Here is a 23,261-nt window from a genome sequence, read left to right as displayed (position 1 = left end):
ATGTCAGCTACACTGTGAGTGAGAAGTCTGCTCTGCAGACACCCACAGCACCTGTGAACAGAGGGAGGTATCTCAACACTATCTCTGACATTCCTCATGGATTAAACTTGTGCCTTATCAGAGCTGGTATTCATAATTTCCCATCTTCCCATGTCACTGGTTCACTGTTTTCAGGATCCAGCACAATTAAGGGCATCTCATGGAACCGATGCGTGCTAGGAAAATTTACTGTTGGTCATGTAAATAATAAAGCACACATAAAAATGTATGTGTAAGATGAAGCACCACATCCGTTCAATATATTAATGTTAAAGGGGCTAGCCAATCTCATTTATGCCACTTTCTACATTTGCAATAAGAGTTAAAATTGGTAATTTATGTTACTGGAAATTTGCCCAGAGATGGAAAATGAACTATGGCAAGTGTCTTGAGAGGTAATTGGAAAAAATACTGCCTTTCTTTTAGTGATTTTATATGTTATGCTTTGGTTTTAGTCAGGGATTTATTGGTAAAGCTAATCTGCGTGACTAAACAAGTCACAGAAAGTAGTTGCTAAGTTTACCTGTAATCTTAACTCCTGCCATCACATACGCCCATTGACCACCCCACCTAGCCTATCTTAATGTTTTGCTTATCCACCCCCCCGTTAAAAGAGGTAGGGGAGGGGGAGGAAGAAGACAGTATTCCATTTGTAAGGTGTGGGTTATTTCTGCAGGCGACAATAGAAAGCCCACTGGTTCAAACTCACTGAATTTCCATGAGCTTTTCCCAAGTGGGTGGAGGAGCGAGAGGGTGGAAGGCAGGATGACCTACAAGGGATACGCAGAAAATTCAGCCCACTACACTCACAGATTCCTTTGATATCTGCCAGAGCCCAAGACCACCTACATTGAGACCTTCAGCCCTCCACTACTTTTGCTGCCTCAGCCCATTTCTGCCTTCCCAGTACAAGATCCCAAGACACAACCTGGGGATGGAAGAAAACGGTTAAATCATCAGCTAATCTAAACTTGGCCGTCTCGAGAAAAGCAATAGGGAACAATCCTTTCCTACAGTTTTTAACATTACTTTACACTAACTTCCAGCATGGGCTGTAGCTTTTATTTTTGTGGGTAACCATAGGTTTGTTTTGAATTAAACTTTTTTATTTATTTTGGAACAGAATTTGGCTTGGAAGAGACTTTTTTGTTCTGGTCTGTGCAATCACCCAAGGCCCACAGTGTGATCAAAGCAATTTTGTGTTACATGTGTTTTTTTCAGAGTAATTTCTTTCTACAGATTCATAACAAGTGTATCCAGAAATTTAGATAAATTCCATTTTTCTTCTCCTTTTGACATATAAAACTTGAGAAATAAAATACAACAAAGTAAGTGGTTGAACCAAAGAAGCTTTCACTGAATTGCCCAGCAGCATGAATAGACATTGGGGTTTAAATTGCAGGATCAGGTCTATACAGTAATGAAATATTTGGCTTTTGGGGAAAGAATGCTGCTTGTTCTTAAAACACCTCCGCCAGCCAGTGCAAGGTGTAGGATTACTAATCCTCCTCAGGGGAAGCCATGCGTGGCATTCTTCGCTTTGGTGGTGGCATTCAAGGGAGTCCTGGACAGAGGGAAAAAGTAATAGGGGCAATAATGACAGTTTCTGAATGAAGCCCTGAAAAATAGCCCAGGCCCTGCCGCCTGGCTGCCAGCCATCCAAGCATGAAGAACAATCGTGCATTTGTTTCCGATACCAAGTCACCTAATTTTAAAAACGCTTCCTGATGCAGCCCTTTAATTCTTAAGTATTTCACCACCTGACATTTCTCTCTCAAGTTTTCAAAGAAGCAAGAGAAAACCAGAGCTACGGTAAGGGAAAGGAGAAAAACTAAAGGGATTTTGTCATTAGTGCAGTCATAATTCAAGAAAAAAAAAGGGCAAGGAGACAAGTTCTTTTCAACTTTTTGATGCCCAATGACCCCTCCTTGTCCCACCACTTTCCAACAGAATAAATGCTGGAATAAAGAACAGAATGAATCTCAAAAGAAAAATATGTATTGTGTGCCACAAATTATACAAGTAGGTGCAGCCATGAACGAAAGAATTAAGAACATAAAACCCCTGCAGTGTGCACTGGCTGATGAAGGACTGGGGGTTGCCAAGGGGCACTGCATGACCACCGTGCAGTCCAGGCTAGGATCTCACTCTAAACATCATCTTACAGCCCTGACTTGCAGGGGCTTGCTGCCTTTTCCTAAGGTCTTCTTCCTCTTAAACAGCTCTTTTACATATCTGTAGCTGTTTAATAAATTGTTTCGGCCATAACCAGCTTGCAGTATATTTTACAGATGTCTGAGAAATCTTGCAACGAAGAATTGTGCGTCTTTTCCCAAAACCATCCCTTCAGACAAGTAATCCCACAGAAAGGTGAATGAGCCCCTTTAGACTAAGGGATGGGTTGAATAGGCCAAGGACCAAGTCCTCACCTGCTGCAACCTTGCAGAGCACCATCAACTTCAGCTGAGTCTTCATTTCATTGCTTTTTATTTGTTAGAAAAATTGTTATAGCTTTATGGTGCTATGTACAGACATAATTACAAATAATCTAGTGTCTTGGTTTCAGCTGCGATAGAGTCAATTTTCTTCCTAGTAGCTGGCATAGTGCTGATTTTTGGATTTAGCATGAGAAGAAGGTGGATAACACACTGGTGGTTTAGCTGTTGCTCAGCAGTGCTCACACTGGTCAAGGGCTTTTCAGCTTCCCCTGCTCTGCCCGGTGCACAAGGAGCTGGGAGGGGGCACGGCCAGGAGAGCTGACCCCAACTGGCCCAAGGGCTATTCCAGACCATATGGCATCATGCTCAGTAGAGAAACTGGGGGGAGTTGGCTGGGAGGCAACGATTGCTGCTTGAGGACAGTCTGGGCATCGGTCAGCGGGTGGTGAGCAATTGCATTGCTCATCACTCGTTTTGTATATTCTATTATTATTTATTTCCCCCCCCTTCCTTTTCTGTCCTACTAAACTGTCTCAACCCACAAAATTCACTTTTTTTTCCCAATTCTCTCCCCCACTGGGGGGGATATTGAGTGAATGTGTGGTGTTCAGCTGCCCGCTGGGTTAAACCACAGCACCTACCTAGCTGGTTAATGCTCATCAGAGACTTCATTCAACTAAACAGTTGCTTGGCAAAGTCAAAACTCTTGATCCAGGTTTTTTAGATTTACACATCTATAAGATCTCCTCATTTTTCAGAACATTCTTTATTTCAAGACATCCACAGTGATTTTTTTATTCAGCAATCACTTCAGCAGGAAAAAAAAGCTTAGCAAAGTTGATGCAATTTAGCTTCATATGACCAATTAAGAAAAAATGCATTTCAAAGAAGTCAATGGCATTCATTTTATAGCAGTAAGATGTTTTAAGAAAACCTGTGTAAGACTATGTAAAAGGACATTTTGCCAACTTCGCTATTTTGAATGTCATGTGATGACCATCCAAGAATAAGGAGTAAATAAGACTTTATTCTGGAAAAGAATACATATGACTCATGATTTTCAGCTGTCATACACATGAACTTGTGGAAAATGGTGCAATTAGAGACTAGAAGCAGAGCAAAATATCTGTTTACATTCAGCGCTGCTGAGCAGATCAGAACTGCTGGAGAACTGCACAAAAAATGTCCTTTTCTCTCTTGCTCATGTCTCCATGGGCTATGTACAGCTCTGAGTTATGTCGTATGCAAGCAATACAATTTGGGGACAGTCTTGGTATGATTTAGCATTTTGTTCTTTTTCTGTTCGCCTGATGAAGAGTGTTTGTTCTGTCATTCATTCACCATTTCCTTCCATGTGAAATTAGGAAAGATGGCATATGAAGACTGAAACCCAGAGATTTTCCATCCCTGCATGTTTTCCCTTGGAGCTCAGAAACTCAGGTTATCCCAGTGCAGAAGGAGGAGAGGAAATGTAGTGAAAAAGTCCCTGGCTTCATCACAAGCCCCTTTCTGACCTGACCAGAAAAAAACTATACAGAAAGTGATTGAACTATTGAGGATAAGTAAATGGCAGAAGTATGTTGAGGTTCGATGAGAAAGACAAAAGCACAAAATAAGACATAAGCAGGGCCAGTGAGGTAACAAAATGTCATTTTACATGTGTATGAAGAAGGCCAGGGGAGTGCTGGTCCACTACTCAGGGGTGCGAGACAACTATCGACAGATGACACAGGGAAGCTACAAGTGATTAATTACTTTTTTGTGTCTGTCTTAATTAAAGATGAGTTTCAACAAACGTGTTAAGCCGGTGCTGTTGCTGAAAAATGTCATTACACCCTCCCCGCTCCACTCCGTTCCCACCTCCTCGCTGCCCTCCTGCATCCCGTTGCCACAGCGATTTGTAAGGGCGTGCAGGGACCTGGGTAGGGGAACTGACCCACCTGAAAATTAACCCAGCAAATAGATGATTGTTACTAGGATCAATTAGTTATGCAGTTTGATTCATCTCATGGCTGCACTGTGTTCAGATAATTTTTTTCCAATTAGCTAGACTTGTGAACTTCATCCTTCAATGCTTAAAGGGTAAGCTGATACAAGGACATGTAGTTACTGTCTCTAAGTGACCAGATGGGTGTCAGAGGATCAGAAATAGGAAAGCATTGTGCCTGTCTTTAAAGTGGGGGGGAAAAGGAACTAGGAGATTATTGATTCATGTGGTTAACTTCAACCTCCCAAAAAACCAGGGGCATTTTAAACAAACTATTTGTAAGTGCCGAGAAGATAAAGGGGGAGTAGGTAGCACTCAGCTTGAGTTGTAAGAACAAAGTCTGTCAAACCAGTCTAGTTCTTTCTATGACTGCATTGTGCTGGGGAGCGGGAAAGGGCAGCTGGTGTCACATAACAACTGCAGAATGGCATTTTGCACACTCGTGACACTCTCATAAGCAAATAAGGAAACAGCCCTGCTGCCCCTGCTACACCTGTTCTAACAGGAGTAAGACTGTTCAGGTAATTATACCTAAAAAGTGACACAAAATGGAAGGATGTATGAAACACAGTTCTGCATGGTTTTGTCCTTAGTCCCATTATATTCCACATTTTCATTCGTGACTGAAAAAGGGAGCAGAGGACATACTTAGTAAATGTGCAGGTCACAGCTTGGGAGCTCTGCAAGTATGCTAGTCAGGAGGCAGATTAGAATTTTAAAAAATATCTTGGCATCTTGAAGGAACTATCTATAAAAGCAAGATAAAATGTACTAAGGACCGGTACAAGGACCATATTTAGACAGGAATTACCTGCTGGAAGGTGGGTAATAACTGGTTAGGAAATAGCTCGACCAAGGGTAGACCACAAACCAAACACTGAGTCAGCTACATTATGCAAAGTGGAAAAGACAAGCAGCATACCAGGATGGATAAATAATTCTGAAAATGTATGAAGAAATTCTTCCACCCTATTCTGCATTGATAACACCTCAACTGGAGCATTAAGTCCAGTTTAAATGGGGTTTAAATTGTATCAAGCAGGATTCTCCTTCAGGTTAGACATTAGAATAAAAAATCCTTCCAGCTGTAAGGGCAGTAAAGCACTGGGGTAAGTTGCCTGGAGAAGTTACAGAGCACCCATGGAACATCTCTAAGATCATTTTAGACAAATATATGTGCTGTTTGTTGTGATGTAGCTGGTCCTGCCATGGCTCAGATTGACTAGATGAACTCTCAAGGTCTTTTCCAGCCCAGGTTTTCCAAGATCCACCTCACAGAGTTATTGCCCAGCCCGTTCAGCTTTCAGTAGCTGCAAGCCCACTTCCACAGGCATTTTGCTGTTGTTGTTCTCATGTGAGGTTCACAAGTAATTGCCTGGAGTGCCTCAAATAATCCCACTTTACACACAAAATCTCTTTCAGTTGCTATCAGTCTGGAAAAATATAAATTAGCACATTGCTCCATTTTTCTGTTCGGAGGAGATCAAATCTTGCCCCCATTTAAGTCACTGGCAATATGTTCCAACCACCGCCAAGAGCAGCTGATGAAGAAAACAGTTTAGTTAATGTCATACCAGAAAATAGAGTTGATATACAAAAAAATCATGTCAATTTTCTGAGCACTAGTGTGTATGGTGTTACTGTTCTGGGGGCTAGTGATAGAGAATCAGCCGTTCTTCTCACTGTCACTGGTGCGCATCAGGTCAGGACAACACAAAGCAATCCCAGTCCCCTAGTGCTCGTTAGAAAATGAGCTAATGCGCCTTTCCCTCTTATGCGAAGATACAAAACAGAGTCAAAACTTGACAAAAAAATCACTGTCACAGTTGCAATAGTGAGATGCCGAAAGCCTGAGTAGGCATTAGGACTGAGGTGTCCTCACTGTCCACTTCCGAAACAATATGTGGGATGGCTGGGATTTAATTTTCCTACTCTGTTCCCTTTTTTGGATCCACTCCTATAATGCTCATATGGACAAGCTGATGAAGTAAAAAGGCTCTTCACACTGACTGCAGTATTTGCTTTCATGTAAAAGTGTCTAATTGCTGTTTAGCAGGCAAACACGGACACCTATGGAAAGGAGAGCTCTCACTGGGGTTGATGCTTCTGAGCGTCAGTAATCAGCACATCTGAAAATATTTTAATGTGAGCTCAGTTTGTATTTGTCTTCATATCACAAAGTACTGCTAGGGACAGAATTGAATGTTTGGGTCTGTTTATATTATTTCCTTGTGTGAGATGAAAAGCATTTATGCCTCTCTTTTCTCTGCATTCACAGGCACCTACACATAAAGGCATTCTGTACAAACTGTCCTCCCTTCCCCTCATAAAAGAGTGATGATCTAATATGATTTATTTCTTAGCAGCACAATCTCCTAAACAGGCATTGACTATGATCATTAACCTTGAAGGCTAGACTATCTATTTTCTGGACTTGCCCTTCACAGTGCTAACAAAAGTAGTTTCTACAAGATAAATTTGGCTTTTACATTATGTGAGATACACATTTAAATTAATAAAATCTATTCATATTTTATATATTCCAGAACCTAAACCACAAAGTTTAAAATAGTGTCTTTACGCGTATGAAACTTAGGTTTGCCATTCTGCTTAGATGTAATAGTGTGACATTTGAGAAAGCTGTGACATTTGGATCTGTGTCCAACAGAGGGAGGTGTTCTGAAACACGGATTTGGTCCAAACTCTTTCTAAGTTTAAGGAATTCAGCTGAAGGAGTGGAGGGAGGGGCACATGCAGATGCAAGTGAGCAATGCACGCTTTACTGTTGTAGCTGCCCTGGGAGAATCCAGGTGTGGACTCACTGCCTACTTCAGGAGTCAGACAGAAGATTTAGGATCAGACCAGCTGGGATGATTTTCTGGGAGGACTTTTAGATCAGACAGCTGACAATATCATCTCTGTGTCGGAAAGGAACCGTGATTCCTTTAAAAACAAAAGCAGTACTTGGTTCATACCGCCTGCTTGATGTAAGACAAACTCAAGCGGAGGTCCAGCCTGGTAGGCAATTTGGGTTCAGTTTGAAGTTACTCGGCTGTGCTTTCCTCACAGGCAGTCACTATGGCAATGGGAAAATATTGTGAGGTATAGGAATGATGGGAATATGACTCAGAGAGTACAGAAAAAGGAATGTTCAAAAACATAACTCCCAGTAGGCAGAGAGTACACTTTTCAAGCATATGCACAAATCAAGGATGATAATCTGGTACTGCTTTGCACCAGTGTGTTTATTGGGGAATGTGGTTAATAAATAACAAGCCATAGTGCTGCAGATTTTCAGCCCCTCTTTTATCAGGGTGAAACAGAAGCTGGTGGCAAAAGGAAACATCGGCACTCTGCTCTGCTCCTTCCAGCCCTGCACCTTTCCCCACGGGACCGCCGTGGGCTGGAACTGCATTTATCAGTAAAGGACATGTTTGGACAGGCTCAGTCAAGTCAGTGTGCGACTTCCGTGGCTTTTCCAAGTGGGAAGGCTTCTCCTTTCACTTGCAAAGCCATAGAGGCTTGTGGAAGCCTCTGTATGAAGTCTCCCTTCTCACTGACCCTTGTCCCATTGAACAGGGATTTGGCCCAAATTCAATGTAAGCAGCCCAAGGCAAGAGCCACCCTGTGGGGAGGCGTCCCTTCTGAACATCACACGAACAAGAACTGCCAGGCTCACCCAGACCTGTGCTCTGGCTGGCTCGCTACCAGATGGGCTTCAGCTTGCGGCACAACTGGCATTTATAAAAGAGCTTGTCCTCAAGAGAATTTTCTCCCCAGTTTTGCTGTTTAGTTATTTAGTCCCAGGAAGCATAAAGATAGGTATTTATAGAGAGAGAGGCTGATACTTTTTTTTTTCCCTTGTTTAAAAAAAATTCTAGCTCGTGCAGCTAATGATGCCTGCATGACCTGTACCAGCTATTCTCTGAATCCTTTATGCTTTTGGCCTCAGTAGCACTCTGACTTAGGCAGTCCCACAGAACAATTATACATTGTGCAAAAGCCTTTCTTTTAATCAAATTTATGTTCTGCCTTTTACTTCGCTTAATGTCTCATTACCCTTGAACTCTGAGAAATGCCAGATTAACTACTCTTTCTATAGTGTTCCAATTTTTCCTACATCCCTCCCAAGCTTCCCCTTCAATTTACTCAAATCTTTCAATCATTTCTGCCCTGAAGGAGGTGAGAGCTTCCTTCCCTGTGGGTTTCTGGGACCTGTGGAGTTTGGGGGCTGTCCTCAAGCTTCCCCTCGCTGCCCCCCAACCTGCAAACCGCTGCTTCTTCATGAGAAATTCAGGGAGCTGAAGCAGTCTGCTGCACCCTTTGATCCTGCTCCCCTGAGTTTTACTACGGGAGGTACAACGGAGCCCTGAGGCATCAACATGATTATACTGTACTCTTTTACCTTAAGAATACTGGCCACCAGTATTGTTGCTCAGCAACATGAAATTGTATATCACTGCTGGCTTCATTAAACTTTGAGAATATTTTTCATTGCCAACTCAAATAAATAATTGACGATGATTTCAGTGTGTATTTAGCATGTCTGTTGGAATTCCAATAAGCAGGCAAAACAGTTTTTATATTTCTAGAATTAAGAAGAAATAACTAATACTGGCTGTAAAATAAAATGTATAGCTGAAAAGTACTTGCTCGTACATAGCAATTTGTAAATCACTCAAAGAAGGTGTTCCAAATAAATGTCAAAACACTATAAAAATTATTTCTTTACTGAACACACTGCGCCCTCTTTTTTGCAAAGATCATTAAATCTTATTGTATAGTTTCCTACTGGAAAAGGCTGCAATGACTGATCCTTTACCTCCTTTATTATACATATATTTGCTAATATAGGCACTTGAACACATTAAATATACATAAATAGAGAAGAACAGATTTCAACGTATATATTTTCTGGTTGAGTAATAGTGCCTAGGGTTATTAAAAGGGAATGGGTTGTAAAACTCAAGTGTACTTTTCGTCATCTAACTGATGGATTGCTTGTTGTTCACCTTTAATATGGGTCCCAGCTAAAATAAATTGCTGCAATCCTTATCAGCAGATTCTTTTCTATTATCTGCGTGAAGTCCCAGTTTTATCTAATTGGTGGCATTACCAGAACATTTTTCTGCAAAAACAGAAGCCTCTTGGTAAATGCAATTGCTATTTCAATCGATGAGAGGCGCGTTTAGATGCGTATCTGTGAGCAGAATGGAGAGAACCTGAGCTAGGGAGCTCCGGAGATCTCCGATCTAAATGACTGCCAAAATAAACATGAGTGGAGATAGAGGGATTAATCCTGTAATCCTTACTTAAGCAAAATTCCTGCTATCTTCAGTGAGATTCTCACTGGGGAACAGCTGTAGAAATTGGCCTAAATGAAGCAGAAGTGAGAAAGGCCAAATTCTGCCTCTGGGTGTGCACATGTGACTTCTGTAAAACCTAAAGTGTGATGCCCTGGGCCTGGGATAATCAACACATAAATTCCCACCAAGATCTACAGTGCCAGGACTTTACTTGGTATAAATACCAAGCATATCCATACCCCCATAGGGAAATGGTTCTATCCAAGCTTCACTAAGAAGCAAGGAAAAAAGTGCAAACTGAAACTAACATTCAGAAATAAAAAGTGCATTTTATTAAAAAGTGTCTTCCATTTTAACCAATCCTAGGAGTGTTTGGAGCATTTGTCTTCACTGAACTCAGAGTTATTGCCCCCATTTTCCAGCTGGGATGGAAAACCAACATGCAAAGTTAAGTGATTTTCCACAGACCACACAGCAAGTGATTAGTATCATGGGGACAAATTAATCTTGGGTGTAAAATCCATAAAGATTAATGGAGCTCTAACAGGGATTAATTTGGCCCATCATCTCTAAGGATAGCAAAACCAATTAGGTGATGTCATTAATCTTCTGGTTAGTACAGGACTGTTTCTTAAGCAATACTGAAAGAAAGGCAATAGAACAGGAATGACCGAAGGATCCACTAAAACAGATGAATTGGCCATTCCTTGGCAGAGGATTTGCAGCAAGGAGCCTTAAATAGTGACAGCAGCCCCGATGTTCCCTCAGGCTCCCATCCCAACTGAGGTGCTCAACGGCAATCATTTTATTTGAGGATTGAAGAGTCAGCCCAGCTTTCAGTCACTGGTTAGGTTTACATCTTCTGTTAGGGCAAGACTTCCATGAAACTGATTTGGAGTCAAACGTGTTTATTATGGACCTGGGATCTTCAGATCTTTGGAAAAGATGAAGTGGTTAATGCCCTATGGAAAGTAGCACTTGAAAGATTCATAAATTTTAAAACTTCCACTTTTGGCCTGACAAAACGTGAACTATCCCATTAGAAATGAGAGTAGATTATATAGAATAATATAGGTACTATAATAATGAGGTATAATAAGGAATATAGAATAATCCTATAAGAAGAAAGTATTGAAAAATCTGTATAACTGACATTTTATGAGATTTGGAAAAAAATATTTCCTTCTTCATTGGTTGGGACAATACAAAATTTCCAATCTTCAATACCGATGATGTTCCTGATGCTTACAAAAGGGTCAGAACTGGCCCACAGCAGAGAATGATCATTCTTCTCTTTGCCTCAGAAATTTTATTTTAAAGACAAGCTAAATTAGACAGAAAGTTTTTTGTTAGAGGGTAATGACCAGCTATAACAAATGCATACAAAGCAGAGATGAACGGAACAACGAAAACTATGGCTTCCAGACCATGGCTGATGGAATTTATGGAAAAAGAACATCTGTGTCATTGGCAAGGTCTAGCATGAGGACATTGAATAGGAGACAGTGAATTTGTGCCCAAAAGTTGTGTGCATTACCTAATAGGCCTGGTAAAAATGTTCCACTGGGATTTTGAAAGCAAAACTTGGCAACAGTGAGATCATTAAAACCCTACTGCATAGAAGCCCTCATTCAAAATGTAATAATATGTAGCAGGTTTTTCATTGTTATTAGGAGAAAAAATATTCTAGCTGTAATAGGCATCTTCCCATCCATAGTTCTGCCTGAATAAGAGTTTCATGGCTGAGATTTCATAATGGGTGAAACGGCTTAAAACTCCTTTCATGGACACGTTTTTGGATAAATTAAAACTTCTTTCCTCATTTTATGTAATGTAGGAGTTCAAATGAGGTGACATGCTCAGGCTGATAGTATGGCTCCGTCCGGGAGAGAGGCCGTTGGGATGCTCCCTTGTGCTGCGGTAGGGAAGCAGGGCTTTGCAAGGCAGGGCTTCCCAGCTTCCCTCCCGCCCCAGTCAACTGAGCACTTTTTAGGAATGTAATGACACACTGCCGAGTCCATCTACAAAAAAAGGATGCTAAGAAGAGACATGGAGTAAGCACCTAATCAGAATATGAAAGAACTTGAATTCTGGCAGGGTGACTTGAGTATAGAAGCTGGAGTGGAGTGGACGTGTTTCTGAGTTGGTGCCCATAGCATGTCAGCATAAATACACTTAGGAGTTGGTACTTCTAAATGCTGATGCACATAAGCCTAGAAATTGAGATATGGAAAATTTCATCAGCCAAAAATAGTAAATAAATGTACCAGGGAGTGTTCCTACATGGTATCATCTATGTTTCAGAAGGGCAATGAAAACAACAGGAAATGCGCTTAAGAAAAAGCTGTCAAATTAGGCCCATAATATATAAAAAGATAAAAGAACGTCCGTTTAGTATCTTCCCTTGACAGATGGAAATATTCTGAGAAATGCTCCAACACAAGCCTATGTTTCCAGAACGCCTTTAAGACTATAAAAAGAAAATGTTTGTCTCACTGTTTGCTTCTGACAACCGTATTCGGTGATTATTAGAGGAAGAAATGATAAAAATATACTTTTTTCGTAAGTAGCTATTATATTGGACATTATAATAGGCAAAAAGAAAATTCTGACTGTAGACAGTTGTATTTCAGTAGACTAGCTAGCTTAATACTAGTTTTCCTTTTAAAAAATAGGCCAGCTTTACCATTAGTGATTAGGGCAAATGGGTAGTGACCACGTCACCATTTATCCAGCCTTTCTAACGTGCAAATGTACCTGCAGCACAGTGCTGCAAGTGCAAGGCAATGTAAAACCAGGCCGTAAATGTAAAACTGTGCAAAAGCTATGCAAAACAAGTGCGGTAAATGTAAACCCGTTCATGCTTGCAGCCGGGGTACGGCCAGGGCGGGAGCTGGGTACAGTTATCTCATCTTCTGCAGCTACTGTTTGTTGTAGAAACAATATAACAACCAACACAGCATCGCAGATATTAGCTCCATGCAAATAAACATAGTAAAAACGGTATTTAGTGTTCAGGGGGACAAAATCAATATTTTAGTGCTGCAGTGAATACCACGGTGAAAATACCTGACATTCAAATCCAAGTTACTTCATAAAAAATAACTCCACACAAACAACTACAGCCTGTCTAGTTCATATATCTTTGTTGCCCTACTTAAAACACATATGTCAGAAATAATTTATGAGGGAGGATATATGCATATTCATGGTAATTACTGCTTCACAAGTCCAGTTGCAGTAAGGCTGGAAGATCGTGGAGAATAACAGTCAGAAAAGTAGCAATGGCAACTGCTTCAAGCGCTGCGGAGCACGGCGAAGGCCAGACTTTTTCCTGTAAATGCTGCGTTAGTTGCTTGCTGATCTGCTGATTTCATTGGCAATTAGCTCTAGTTGCTTTAAGAACAGAGTAACAGACATCCTGAAATGCATGTATTTATGGCAAAGCCTTTTATGTTCTAGTCTGGATATATTTGATGCTATTCAGAGGTTTACTGGGTTATTTTTCCAGACTGCAAACACAATAATGGAAACATTTATTCATTGGCATGTGTACAGATGCAGTGCTATATATGGATTGTGGACACAAATGAAAACGTTGGCTTCCATCACCGTAGATATGTCATCTTAAAATCAGAGTACGAGAACAGACTCCATGTAAGTATGTGAAATCTTTGTGTTCATTTTCACATATCCATTTTACTTCATATTTCCATCAAATTAGCAGCAAATTAAGCTCCTCGCTATGTCCTTGCTAAGAAGCAAGAGCTTCAGCTGTGGTGGCAGCATGCCCTCTTCAGAGGTACTAACTCAAATCACTTGCTACCGTCCCACAGTGTCCAACGTCACCCTGAGGGACGTAAAAAACTCATTTCTACCAGTAAGCATCCCTTAAAATGTTTTGGAAGACAATACCAGTCTGAAGCAGATGGTACAGGTCTGCCCCTGCCATATCCCTTGGGAAGGTACCACCTTGAGCCCCATTTTGGAGAGAACACAGGTGCAGCACAGCATCTCCAAGGGGACTAAAAGGGCCCCTCTCACAGAAAACAGAATATCGGTGCCCCAGCAAGCCAAGCCAGACACAATCCCCTTGCTCGGAGCACACAGCTGTTGAGGGGGTAAATATGAAAGCGAGACAGACCAAGGTCTGAAGTACATCCCACAGAGTCAGTGACCTGAGAGCATGAGCAGCTGGTTAATCTGATTAAAGGAGATGGAAAAACATCTTGAGGATGACACGGCCAGGGGGAGAAGATCAGTGTGCAGTAAAAGCCAGAGAAGTGCCCAGGCGCACGCACGGCTCAGTGCCAATACCAGAACACATGCAGGAGGTGACCCAGCACTGCTGTTCCCTGCGCAGCTTCGTTGTACCCATCAAAAGCCACCGTCCCCACCTCCCCCGCATGCCTGGCACTCTGGGGGTTCCCCTCCCACATGTGCTGGGCAGTGTGAACTCCAAGACTATGATTAAAAGTAGTATCATTTATCCACGTCTAGCTATCTTATCTCATTATTTTGAACAAAGAAGAACGCATGAGGATAGATGCCTCAATCAATTGATTATAGACTACAGGTAATACAGGACTGTAGTATTACCTGTACTGTAATACCCAGTATTCAGGTTCAGACTCTTCTCAAAGATTTTTGCTAGAAAGGAAAAGTATCTGCTCTTCCAGAAACCCTGGCTGCAAACTTGACCTCCCAGCCAGATGGGTTCAGATAGCTTCAGAGGTCTCACTCTTTCAGTAGCTCCTAGATGTCTGACACAGCCCTATGCTTGGCTCGTGCCAGGATGAAGTGCCTTAGCTCCTTAACAGATCTCCTCCATCTTCAGTGTGCCTGAGCCCATTCCACAAAAGCAAGCATAAGATTTTTGTAAGGCTCTCTCTGAACAAAGCAGCCAGCTCCAAAAGCATCTTTCTACCTGGGCTGTCTCAGCTGCTCACAGTTAACGAGTCACACGCTATGAAATACAGCGATGGGGCTGTCGGAAGGGGGTTTTGAACCCATTCTCACGGTGCAGAGCCCAGGTTTGATACATGCATAATTCAGATAATACCCTTTGCTGCTGTGATGCCACTTGCCAGACTGGGGCAGCTTTGTGGGATCAAGCGCTGTGAAGCGAAGGGCTGCTGAGGGCATCAGCAGTGCACAGCCCCAAACCTCCCAGGGTTATACCTGCAGACCACAAAGTCACTGCCCTGTGCGAACAGCAGGCCCTTTACCCTGGTACAGGGCAGCTGGTATTTCTGGGGCTGGGGAGAAATGCAACACGTTCTTCTCTTTTAAATCTGTTTTTGGTTTTGGGGTATGCTACCAAGCTGTACAATGCCGGGAGGAAGACAATACAGCTCTGCAATCTACATAGATTAGTCTCTGCATGAACTCCAATCCCAGATTTTCTTGGCTGGATCTCAGGATGGGGATTTCTTTTGTTAGCTAATGAATAGTGTAAAAAGATCTACAAGTCTACTACTTAGGAAAATGAAATATATTTAAAATCAGATATTTCGATTGCTTATCTTGGTTTTTTCCTTACTGACTGAACGTACAGTTATGTATAATCTCAAACTAGTAAGCAACAAATCCCCTCTTATTAAAGTAAGTTAAACCATTAATGGCATTATAGCTTGCTTTAGATTTAGAGTCCTTTTTTTACTGCCACCTGTCTGCTTTTCAGACTGTACTGAAGGAAAAGGAATGCTGCTTTCTGTTCTAAACTCACACTAAAACACTCGCTGTGAGCAGTTAATACTTAAAAAGAAACAAGTCTATGAGCTCCTCAGAGCTCAGCACTGGGTCAGAACAATTTTTCTTGCTGTAGTGTGGTATTTAGAGTCAGGCAATACAGGAACAGACGCTCTCTTACAGTACCATATCCAGACTAGAGAAAGCATCATTGCAGTAACCCTGTCTGCTTACTGCTTAACACCGAGCCACCGTCACACTTAAGGAAAATTAATTACTTTGTAGATGGAGTTAAAAACCCAGCTGTTAATAAAATACAAGGTAATCCTGATGTCAACAACGGCAATGTGGAATTAAGTAATGGAAGAAACAAGTGACCTGCACAGAACTCTGGTGCTCCACTGTGGTCTGCCTGGACTGGTTCCTCAGGGATGGACTTCATGTTCCTCAGCGATGCCCCTGGAGCAGCTGGTGGGTTCTGTCTGGGACTCAAAGGGCTCTGCATGAGAGGCAGCCGGGTGCCTTATCTTCTTTTTATTTATGCGAAGGTTACAATGGCAGCAGACAGCAATGCATAGACGCTAAATTAATTAAGCTGTTTTTAAGCCACAGCATTAAGGTGATGTCATAAGAACCTGCTTAGGATGGCAAGGTCACTGGAAAGGGAGAGTACACCTCCTGCAACAAAGAATTTGTAGTTTGGAGGGCTTGTGTTGGGTACCTTGTCTGGGACTTGTCAAACTGCTTGTTTGTCAAACCTGGTACCACCTGGAGAAGTACTTTTTCTATCTGTTGACATATCCAAAAGCATCTCTGAATGAAACGGAGAAGAGCTGATACACCTGCTTCAGCTGTGAGCAGCGCATATTATACACTCAGAAATGCATAAATTAGATATATTTGGAAACACACAGAACTGGGAAAATATTGTGATGCAAGATAACATAGTTCGTATAATTTATGCCAGACTGAATTTGTGTTTGCATACAAGCATGCTCAGATAGGCACATGTTGGCAACAAGAAATCTGCTCAGCTTTCAACTTGCGTTGACACAGTATTGCATTGCCATTTTGCATCGATCGCTTAGGCTGTACAACTGAGCCTGAGATTTTTTCTCTATTTCCTAAGTAACTAGTTCCATAAAAATCAAGAACAGCAACAATGGGTTTTGAGTTTCTTCATAGCCTTACACAAAAAAAAATATATTAGGGCAACTCTAACAGAAGAAATAAAGCAGATGCTGATGCATTGCAAGCTCTTAATGATGCTACTGCTTCATTGTGAAATATTTCCACTAGGAAATGTTGAGCATCTGAACTGTAGCCATAATCCTCTCACACGGAAGCTTTTTCTAGAGCTCGTATGGAGTAAGTACAAGCCTGTGTCTTCAGCATTAATGGAATCAGCTGAAGTGAGTAATGCTTTGTGTATCCTAAGGCTGTGATCCCGTAAACGTGGTAAAAAGATGGCAGTGTTGGTTTTTCTAAGCAGTCAGTCCCACATGAGGTGAAGTGAGTCAGAGCATTCGAGATGGATGGGCAGCTCTCAGAAAGGAGCTTTTGTTCCTCGTCCCCAGTCTCTAACAGTCACAGGGAAATCGTCTCTACCATCTACCTATTAGCATCAGCATCACTAGAGCTGTTTGTGTGAGAAACACTTATGAATATAAGCAAAGGTCACACAAGGAGACTCTTAAATCAGGATTATTTTTTTTACCAATCTTAAAATGACCACACCAATGACCCACCATTGCCTCCCATAAGGAAAAGCTAGAGGACTGCTAGAGACACAGATGGGTATCAATTTGTCACCGACAGCTTTACGGTAGCAACTATTTATCCTTGTCTGCAGCATTCATACAAACAACTGAAGAGAAACATTTCTATTCACTACATGGCAGCCTCCTACCCCTTCTTTTCCTGATGGCTGTTACTTGTAATTGCAGTAAGAATAATATCCTGAGGGCTTTATGCTGATCTGCTGGATTTGAGCAGCAGCCTCTCAATTTACAGCCTCCATACCCCCTGCTGCCAGACGAGTACGCGCTGTTTCTGCCGTCCAATTAAAGCTTAGAAACAAGCTTAGACCTGCGTAGATTTTACCACCAATTTCATACAAGGAATTGAACGTAAAATCCACTTGGTAATCACACAAAACCATCAGGCGGAGGCAATAGCTCTGCTCCGCTCTCGGTGCCACGGGGCACATTGTGTCCCGACGTGCGCGTGATACGGCCGCAGCGCGGGCAGCGAGCCGCGCGGGGCCTGAAGCTGGGCAGCGCGTGCCAAAGAGCGGGTGCGCTCTCTTAAGTGTTCCTCCTCATAGCATCTCCGCCTTTCGGAGGGCTCGAAGGTTAGATACCAGCTATGCTTCAATGGTGCAGAAAAGCACTTTCCATTCAAAGTGAATAGTCATCAAAGTAGTAGAGAAAATTGGTAAGTGCTGTCAGTGGAGCCATCTTTGCTTTTTTATAGATGCGTTAATGGAATGCCCTGCCACAAATCATAAGGGGTTTGCAGCCCGTTGCTTCCAAATGGTGACTATAATGATAAAAACAAATATTGTGTTACCCACTGGTTTCCATTATTGGGATAAATTACTGGGTAAAATCATGATCCCCAGAGCTGAAGTCAAAGGTTTTTGCCCAGAGCAACGATTAGCATGTCAGAAGATGCAATCTCCCTGGTCCCCACAGGGGAGTGGAGGGGAAGCATGGGAGCGGGGGGGGGGCAGCCCAAAGTGTGCCTCAGCACCCCCATGCTCCCCACCATGTGAGGACGTATGCTGGGAGAATGAACTACTTCTGCATGGACGCACACATGCACTTATATATATACATACATGTATATGTGTATATATATTTATGTCTGTGGGCCCTGCTGCAGAGCCAAGCCAAGGGCACTCTGAGTCCTGCCCATCCATACAAGGAAGCCCAGCATTGCTCCATAGGGATTTGTAGTGGCTCCTATGTAGTGCTTCACAGATCTATCAAGGTAAAAGGAAAAAGAAACGTAGGCACTGCTGCTAAAAATAGCCAGTTATGCCCTCGATGATTCATTCGCTGGTAGGGAGTACCCATAAGTGCCTCTACCTAAACAGTCTGTTTTCTGGCTCAGTATCTCCTGTGCCAGCTTGTATATGTCTCTCCGGTCTTGCTCAGTCTGTTTTCCTATGGGTTATATCTTCTTTAGCTAAATATACTAGAACAGTCTATTTACCTCCCTCCATGGCAGCAAGACCCAAGCATGACTTCCTCCCGCTCTAGGAATTTCATAAATAAATCACTGTCCATTATTTCCCTGGGAGTATATAGCATCACAAAAAACCAAAACCAACCAGAAAAAAAAAAAAAAAACCCAACAACAAAACCAAGGAATCACCCCTTTCTCAGGTTAGATATGTTGGAACAATAACAGGAACAAGAATATGCCATTGCACTTCAGTGGCAGACCTCTTTGCATTGCTCTGATTTATGCAAGTAATGAATAATTGCACTGAACGACTTCTCGAGGTACAGCTGATTCTGTGAGAAAAAGAAGGCCTCGTGTGATTTAACTCTCCAGCCCCCAAACATACACACTCAGGGTGATGACCAGGATTTAAATCACAGTCCTGTAAATTGCCATGGATTGGGAGAAAACGAAATTGGGCTCTTTGGCGACATTCTTGTAGTACAAGTGGCTGTTTGTGAATGTATAACTGAGCTTATTGACAGGCATTTTGAATGTGAAACGGGCTCTTTTTGGAGCTGTTGGATTTTTTATTACCTGTTGCAGTATTACCATATTTCTGAAACTATCCTACATTTTTTGTAAGCAAGCTCTACCCACCCATCACTAGCAACCCCTAGGAAGAATGAAAGAACAAAATGCTTCTTCAGTGGCATTTTGGGCTTCTTTATGTCTGCTCCAGTGTGAAGGGCAGGTAAGTGACAGGCGGCTTAGCTGAGAGAGCAGGGCAACAAGCATATATTGATGTTACTGACCTGAGTCCCAAACACGGAGGAGCCAAAACCCGCTTTTCCTCCAGAGCATCCCTTCAGCTGCATGTAGCTGAGCCAGGCCTTTCCCAGGATTGAAACCAATGCTTGCTACTCGGTGTGCTCCTGGACGCTGGCTCCAGAGGGAACGCATCTGGGATGCTGTGATTAATGTCTCTTTCCTTTTTTTCTTTCTTTCTTTTTTTCTTCTAATTGGATCTCATGTTGACACCTTTTATCCTTTGATGCGGGGGCTCACTGCTAACTAATAAAATATAGCTGGTTTTAATTTTTGCTGCTAAGGGTCATTTTGTGGGGTATTTAACTTGCAGCAGGATAACGGGAGAGTAACAAATCCTTTGGGTAGTGATACTTAGTTACTGAATATTTAGTCTCCTCAGTTTAGACAAGCCACATAACCAGATTTTAATGTCATTATTTTTTTTGGTAACGAAATAGTATTTTCTTGATACGTTCTGATACTGATATTATTTGGGAATCACCTTTCTCATTTTTCTCCCTAGACACAATCTGTCTTTGCTGCAAAACATTGTTACCACTGACGAAGGCAGTGATTTCTTTAGCCAGTCTGCACCTAATGCTACATCTCCTTATTGGAACACAACAAGAGATACCAGCATATTTGTCTTCCCATTTGTAAAAGTTTCCCCAAACACTTTCCCTTCCAACAGCATGTCCATGATCCATACTGCACATGCTTAGACTACAGACATCACGTTAGCAAGGCGACATCGACAAACTTGTGATTTATCCCTAGTTTCCCTCAAGAGCCGGGCATGCACAGCTCCACGCTCGAAGAGGAAAGCTGCTGGCTCCCAGCAGCCAAAAAGCACAGCAAGACTCATGTGCTGTGGCTCCCTCTGAATGAGTAAGCAGCTGAAAATAATACCGCTTACATTTTCTTTGGCAAAGGGGACTATAGACAATATTTATCCTCCTTTTCAAATTTTCTGTGAACCAGCTAGTGCAAGATCACAGCTAACGTAACTGGAATACAGACTCTAGTTTCTAAGTGCTGTATCTGGCTTCACCTCTGATGGACCAGCTTTGAAATACTGATAAATTAATCCATGAGACATTCTGCTCTCCTCTGCATAGTAGTGGATTTTGCAGCTAGTGTTTCTCTTTTTATGTAATCTGACCCTATCTTGGTCCCACTCTTAATGCTCCTCACTATCAGCCAAGGCATTAATCTCTAGACTGTGTCCTAAATCCACTCCTGGAAAGGCGATGGAAGTGGGTATCAATGTTGTTTTTCAGTTCAACGAGTACGTGCCATAAAGATTACATTTGTGCAAGACAAGCAGGACAAAGATGCACTTGTCAGTTGATGCATGTTTGGATTAAACAATTTAAAAGAAAAATAACAGATGACATCTTGAGATTTTAGGAACCTAAGTTTAGTCCTAACAATAAATCCAAGCTGAGCTCCCTGAAATCAGTGAAAAGATTTGAATGGGCAAGACAGACTCATGGTGAGTATTTCCAGACAGGACTGCTAACTACTTCAAGGCATCTTGCAAATGGTAATTTCTGCTTGGAGCAATGACACATGCACTACTCAGTGACCTTCAGGGGTTCTGGCATGTTCAGTGGTGAGCACTTGGAGTCTGCCTCCTGCAAGAGACACTCTGGGATTGACTTCCAAGTGGCTGAGTAGCAGGCTGTCCCACTGGAGAGCATTAGGAAGCAAGAGCAGCAGCTGGGAAAAGAAACAGAAACCCAAGCAACTCCAACAGAACATAACAGCATAAAAAAAAAAGTCTGTGAATTGGACCCTTAAATCTAGATTATTGACAGCTGCAGAATGGGTGTCCTTGAGAGATGAACCTTCATTTCTTAAGTCCCCAAAATGAACTCTTCTTACTCTGATATCTGAACATTATGTGATAGTTTTGATGCTTACAGTAAATGAAAAATAGTTTTCTGATTGCTGCTCCACATACCTGGCACTTTTGCAGTAGGTTCTGGATGCATTTTTATATAATTGTTAAGTGAATAAGTGAGCTTCATGGGCACCTTTATCTCCTCCCTTTCCAGAAAAAGAAAAAAACCTCTAACAGCCTTGTAAAAGTCGGACTTTTTTCCAGCTATCGTCAAATGCGGGCAGTGCAGGCCAGCACACAGGGCAGAAGAAGTGGTAATGTCAAGCACTGCTGCCAAACCAAGTAGGGCTGGAGCTTGGCAGCAGAGCAGGAGTCCTTCCCTGCGCAGCCATGGGGCACCGTGAGGGAACAGCCAAGGTCTGTCGTGGAGGGTCTAGTACTGATTTCTACACCACTTCCTAAATGCCTCTCCACACCGTTTGGTCACAGCATCCCAGCCCAGTTAGTTAGGATGCCCTCTCCTAGAGGATCCTAGAATCCCCTCAAGAAGCTGTAGGATAAACACCAGTGCTTATCTTCTCAGCAATGTCAGGACTCAGGCATTTGTGGGTACACACAGAAGTGGCAAGCTGGGCTGAAAGGTCTGCGCTGACATTTACATTGGGAGCTCCAGCACTCATGATAGGATTTGAGACTCAGGTACCCAAACCTTTGCTCCTTCCTGGGAACCTGGCGTCTCTGTGGGCTTGAAGTGGCTTAGCAGTCTGTGATTCACTCACGAACCATGAAAGATGTCAGAGGCTAAATTCCAGCCATCCCGTGAGATCCAGGTTGGGACATGGGCCAGCTGGGCCACACTTTGCCACTGACCAGAGCAAGGTCTAAGTATCTCTAAAAATGGGCTTCTGTCCTTATTCAGGAAAACCTCCATCTTATTTCCTACATTTTGTATCTGAGTAAGGGCTCAAAAAACCCCAGATAAAACCAAAATAAGGATTTTATTCATTAACTATTAGTACTATTCATTACTAGTATTTCTACAGTAGCATTTGCATGCAGGAAACTTCAGCACAAATGAAAATATATCCCTCCTTCACATATCTTACAAGTTCATTAATATGCATCGTAGCTTGTCAAGGGATGGCAAACAAAAGACCTGTGAGGAAGAGGATTTACTCTGAATAAGCCGATAGCTACAAATGATTCTGAATCATATCGGAATTAAGTGACTTAGTGCCACTAATGCCACTGGCACTGCTGCTAGCCTTGATGCTGCTGAGGGACTTAATCTAAGAGGCTCTTTTGATTTCTCAGAGACTCCTAATGGTTAATTTTCTATTCCTTTTCTTTTTTTTTTTCTATTTCTCCTTCTTTAGAACTTGTCAGACAGAAAGGCTGATGTGTGAAAGGATCTAATCTAGGCTCTGCTTAGGTTATGACAGGCAGGAGATGAAGGAACAAAAGAGGAGCAGGACAGAAAAAATATCTTGCAGTTCGGCTGAGCCACTAATATTTGCTAATTGCAATAAACACGATACTGCACAGAAGCTCCTAATGAGCTTATATAAAGTATTTTAATGGGACGCTGTCAGGTTAAACATTGTGTTTAAAAATATAAATGTCCTTAATAATTCCAGATTAAAACAGGATGAAGTTTGAATACCCAATTAATTTTTTCTCCCTTTGTGCCAGAGTCTAACTGTATTTCACACAACTCAGCCACCAGAAACAGATGGGGCTTTATTCTGCTGCTTTCAGGCCAGAGCACACCTACATCATTCGCGAGAGGACAGTGCACGATGCTCCAGGCAGCACCAGCAACGCAGATGCAGAGGGGCCGTGTTATGGCCCGGCTGGCCAGGCAGCCTGGGCAGCTCCTGTTAGCTTTGGCCCAGCCTCAGGCTCCTGGGACGGCAGCTCTGGGGCCTGCAGGAGGGTTTCCCCCCAAGGATGGCAGCTCTGGGGCTTGCAGG

The 23,261-nt window shown here is 42.4% G+C and overlaps 1 protein-coding gene across 2 annotated transcripts in view; it reads right to left on the bottom strand.

Annotated features, from left to right (window-relative positions):
* Window positions 1-23,261, bottom strand: part of EML1 (EMAP like 1) — a 131,226-nt gene that overhangs the window by 91,623 nt on the left and 16,342 nt on the right. The gene's annotated exons all lie outside the window — the stretch shown is intronic.

The sequence above is a fragment of the Egretta garzetta genome, unplaced genomic scaffold, assembly GCF_000687185.1.
Source record: "Egretta garzetta isolate BGI_Z169 unplaced genomic scaffold, ASM68718v1 scaffold374, whole genome shotgun sequence".
Classification (NCBI taxonomy): Eukaryota; Metazoa; Chordata; class Aves; order Pelecaniformes; family Ardeidae; genus Egretta; species Egretta garzetta.
The sequence above is the reverse complement of the archived record's forward strand: the minus strand, read 5'-3'. Positions and strand labels throughout refer to the sequence as shown.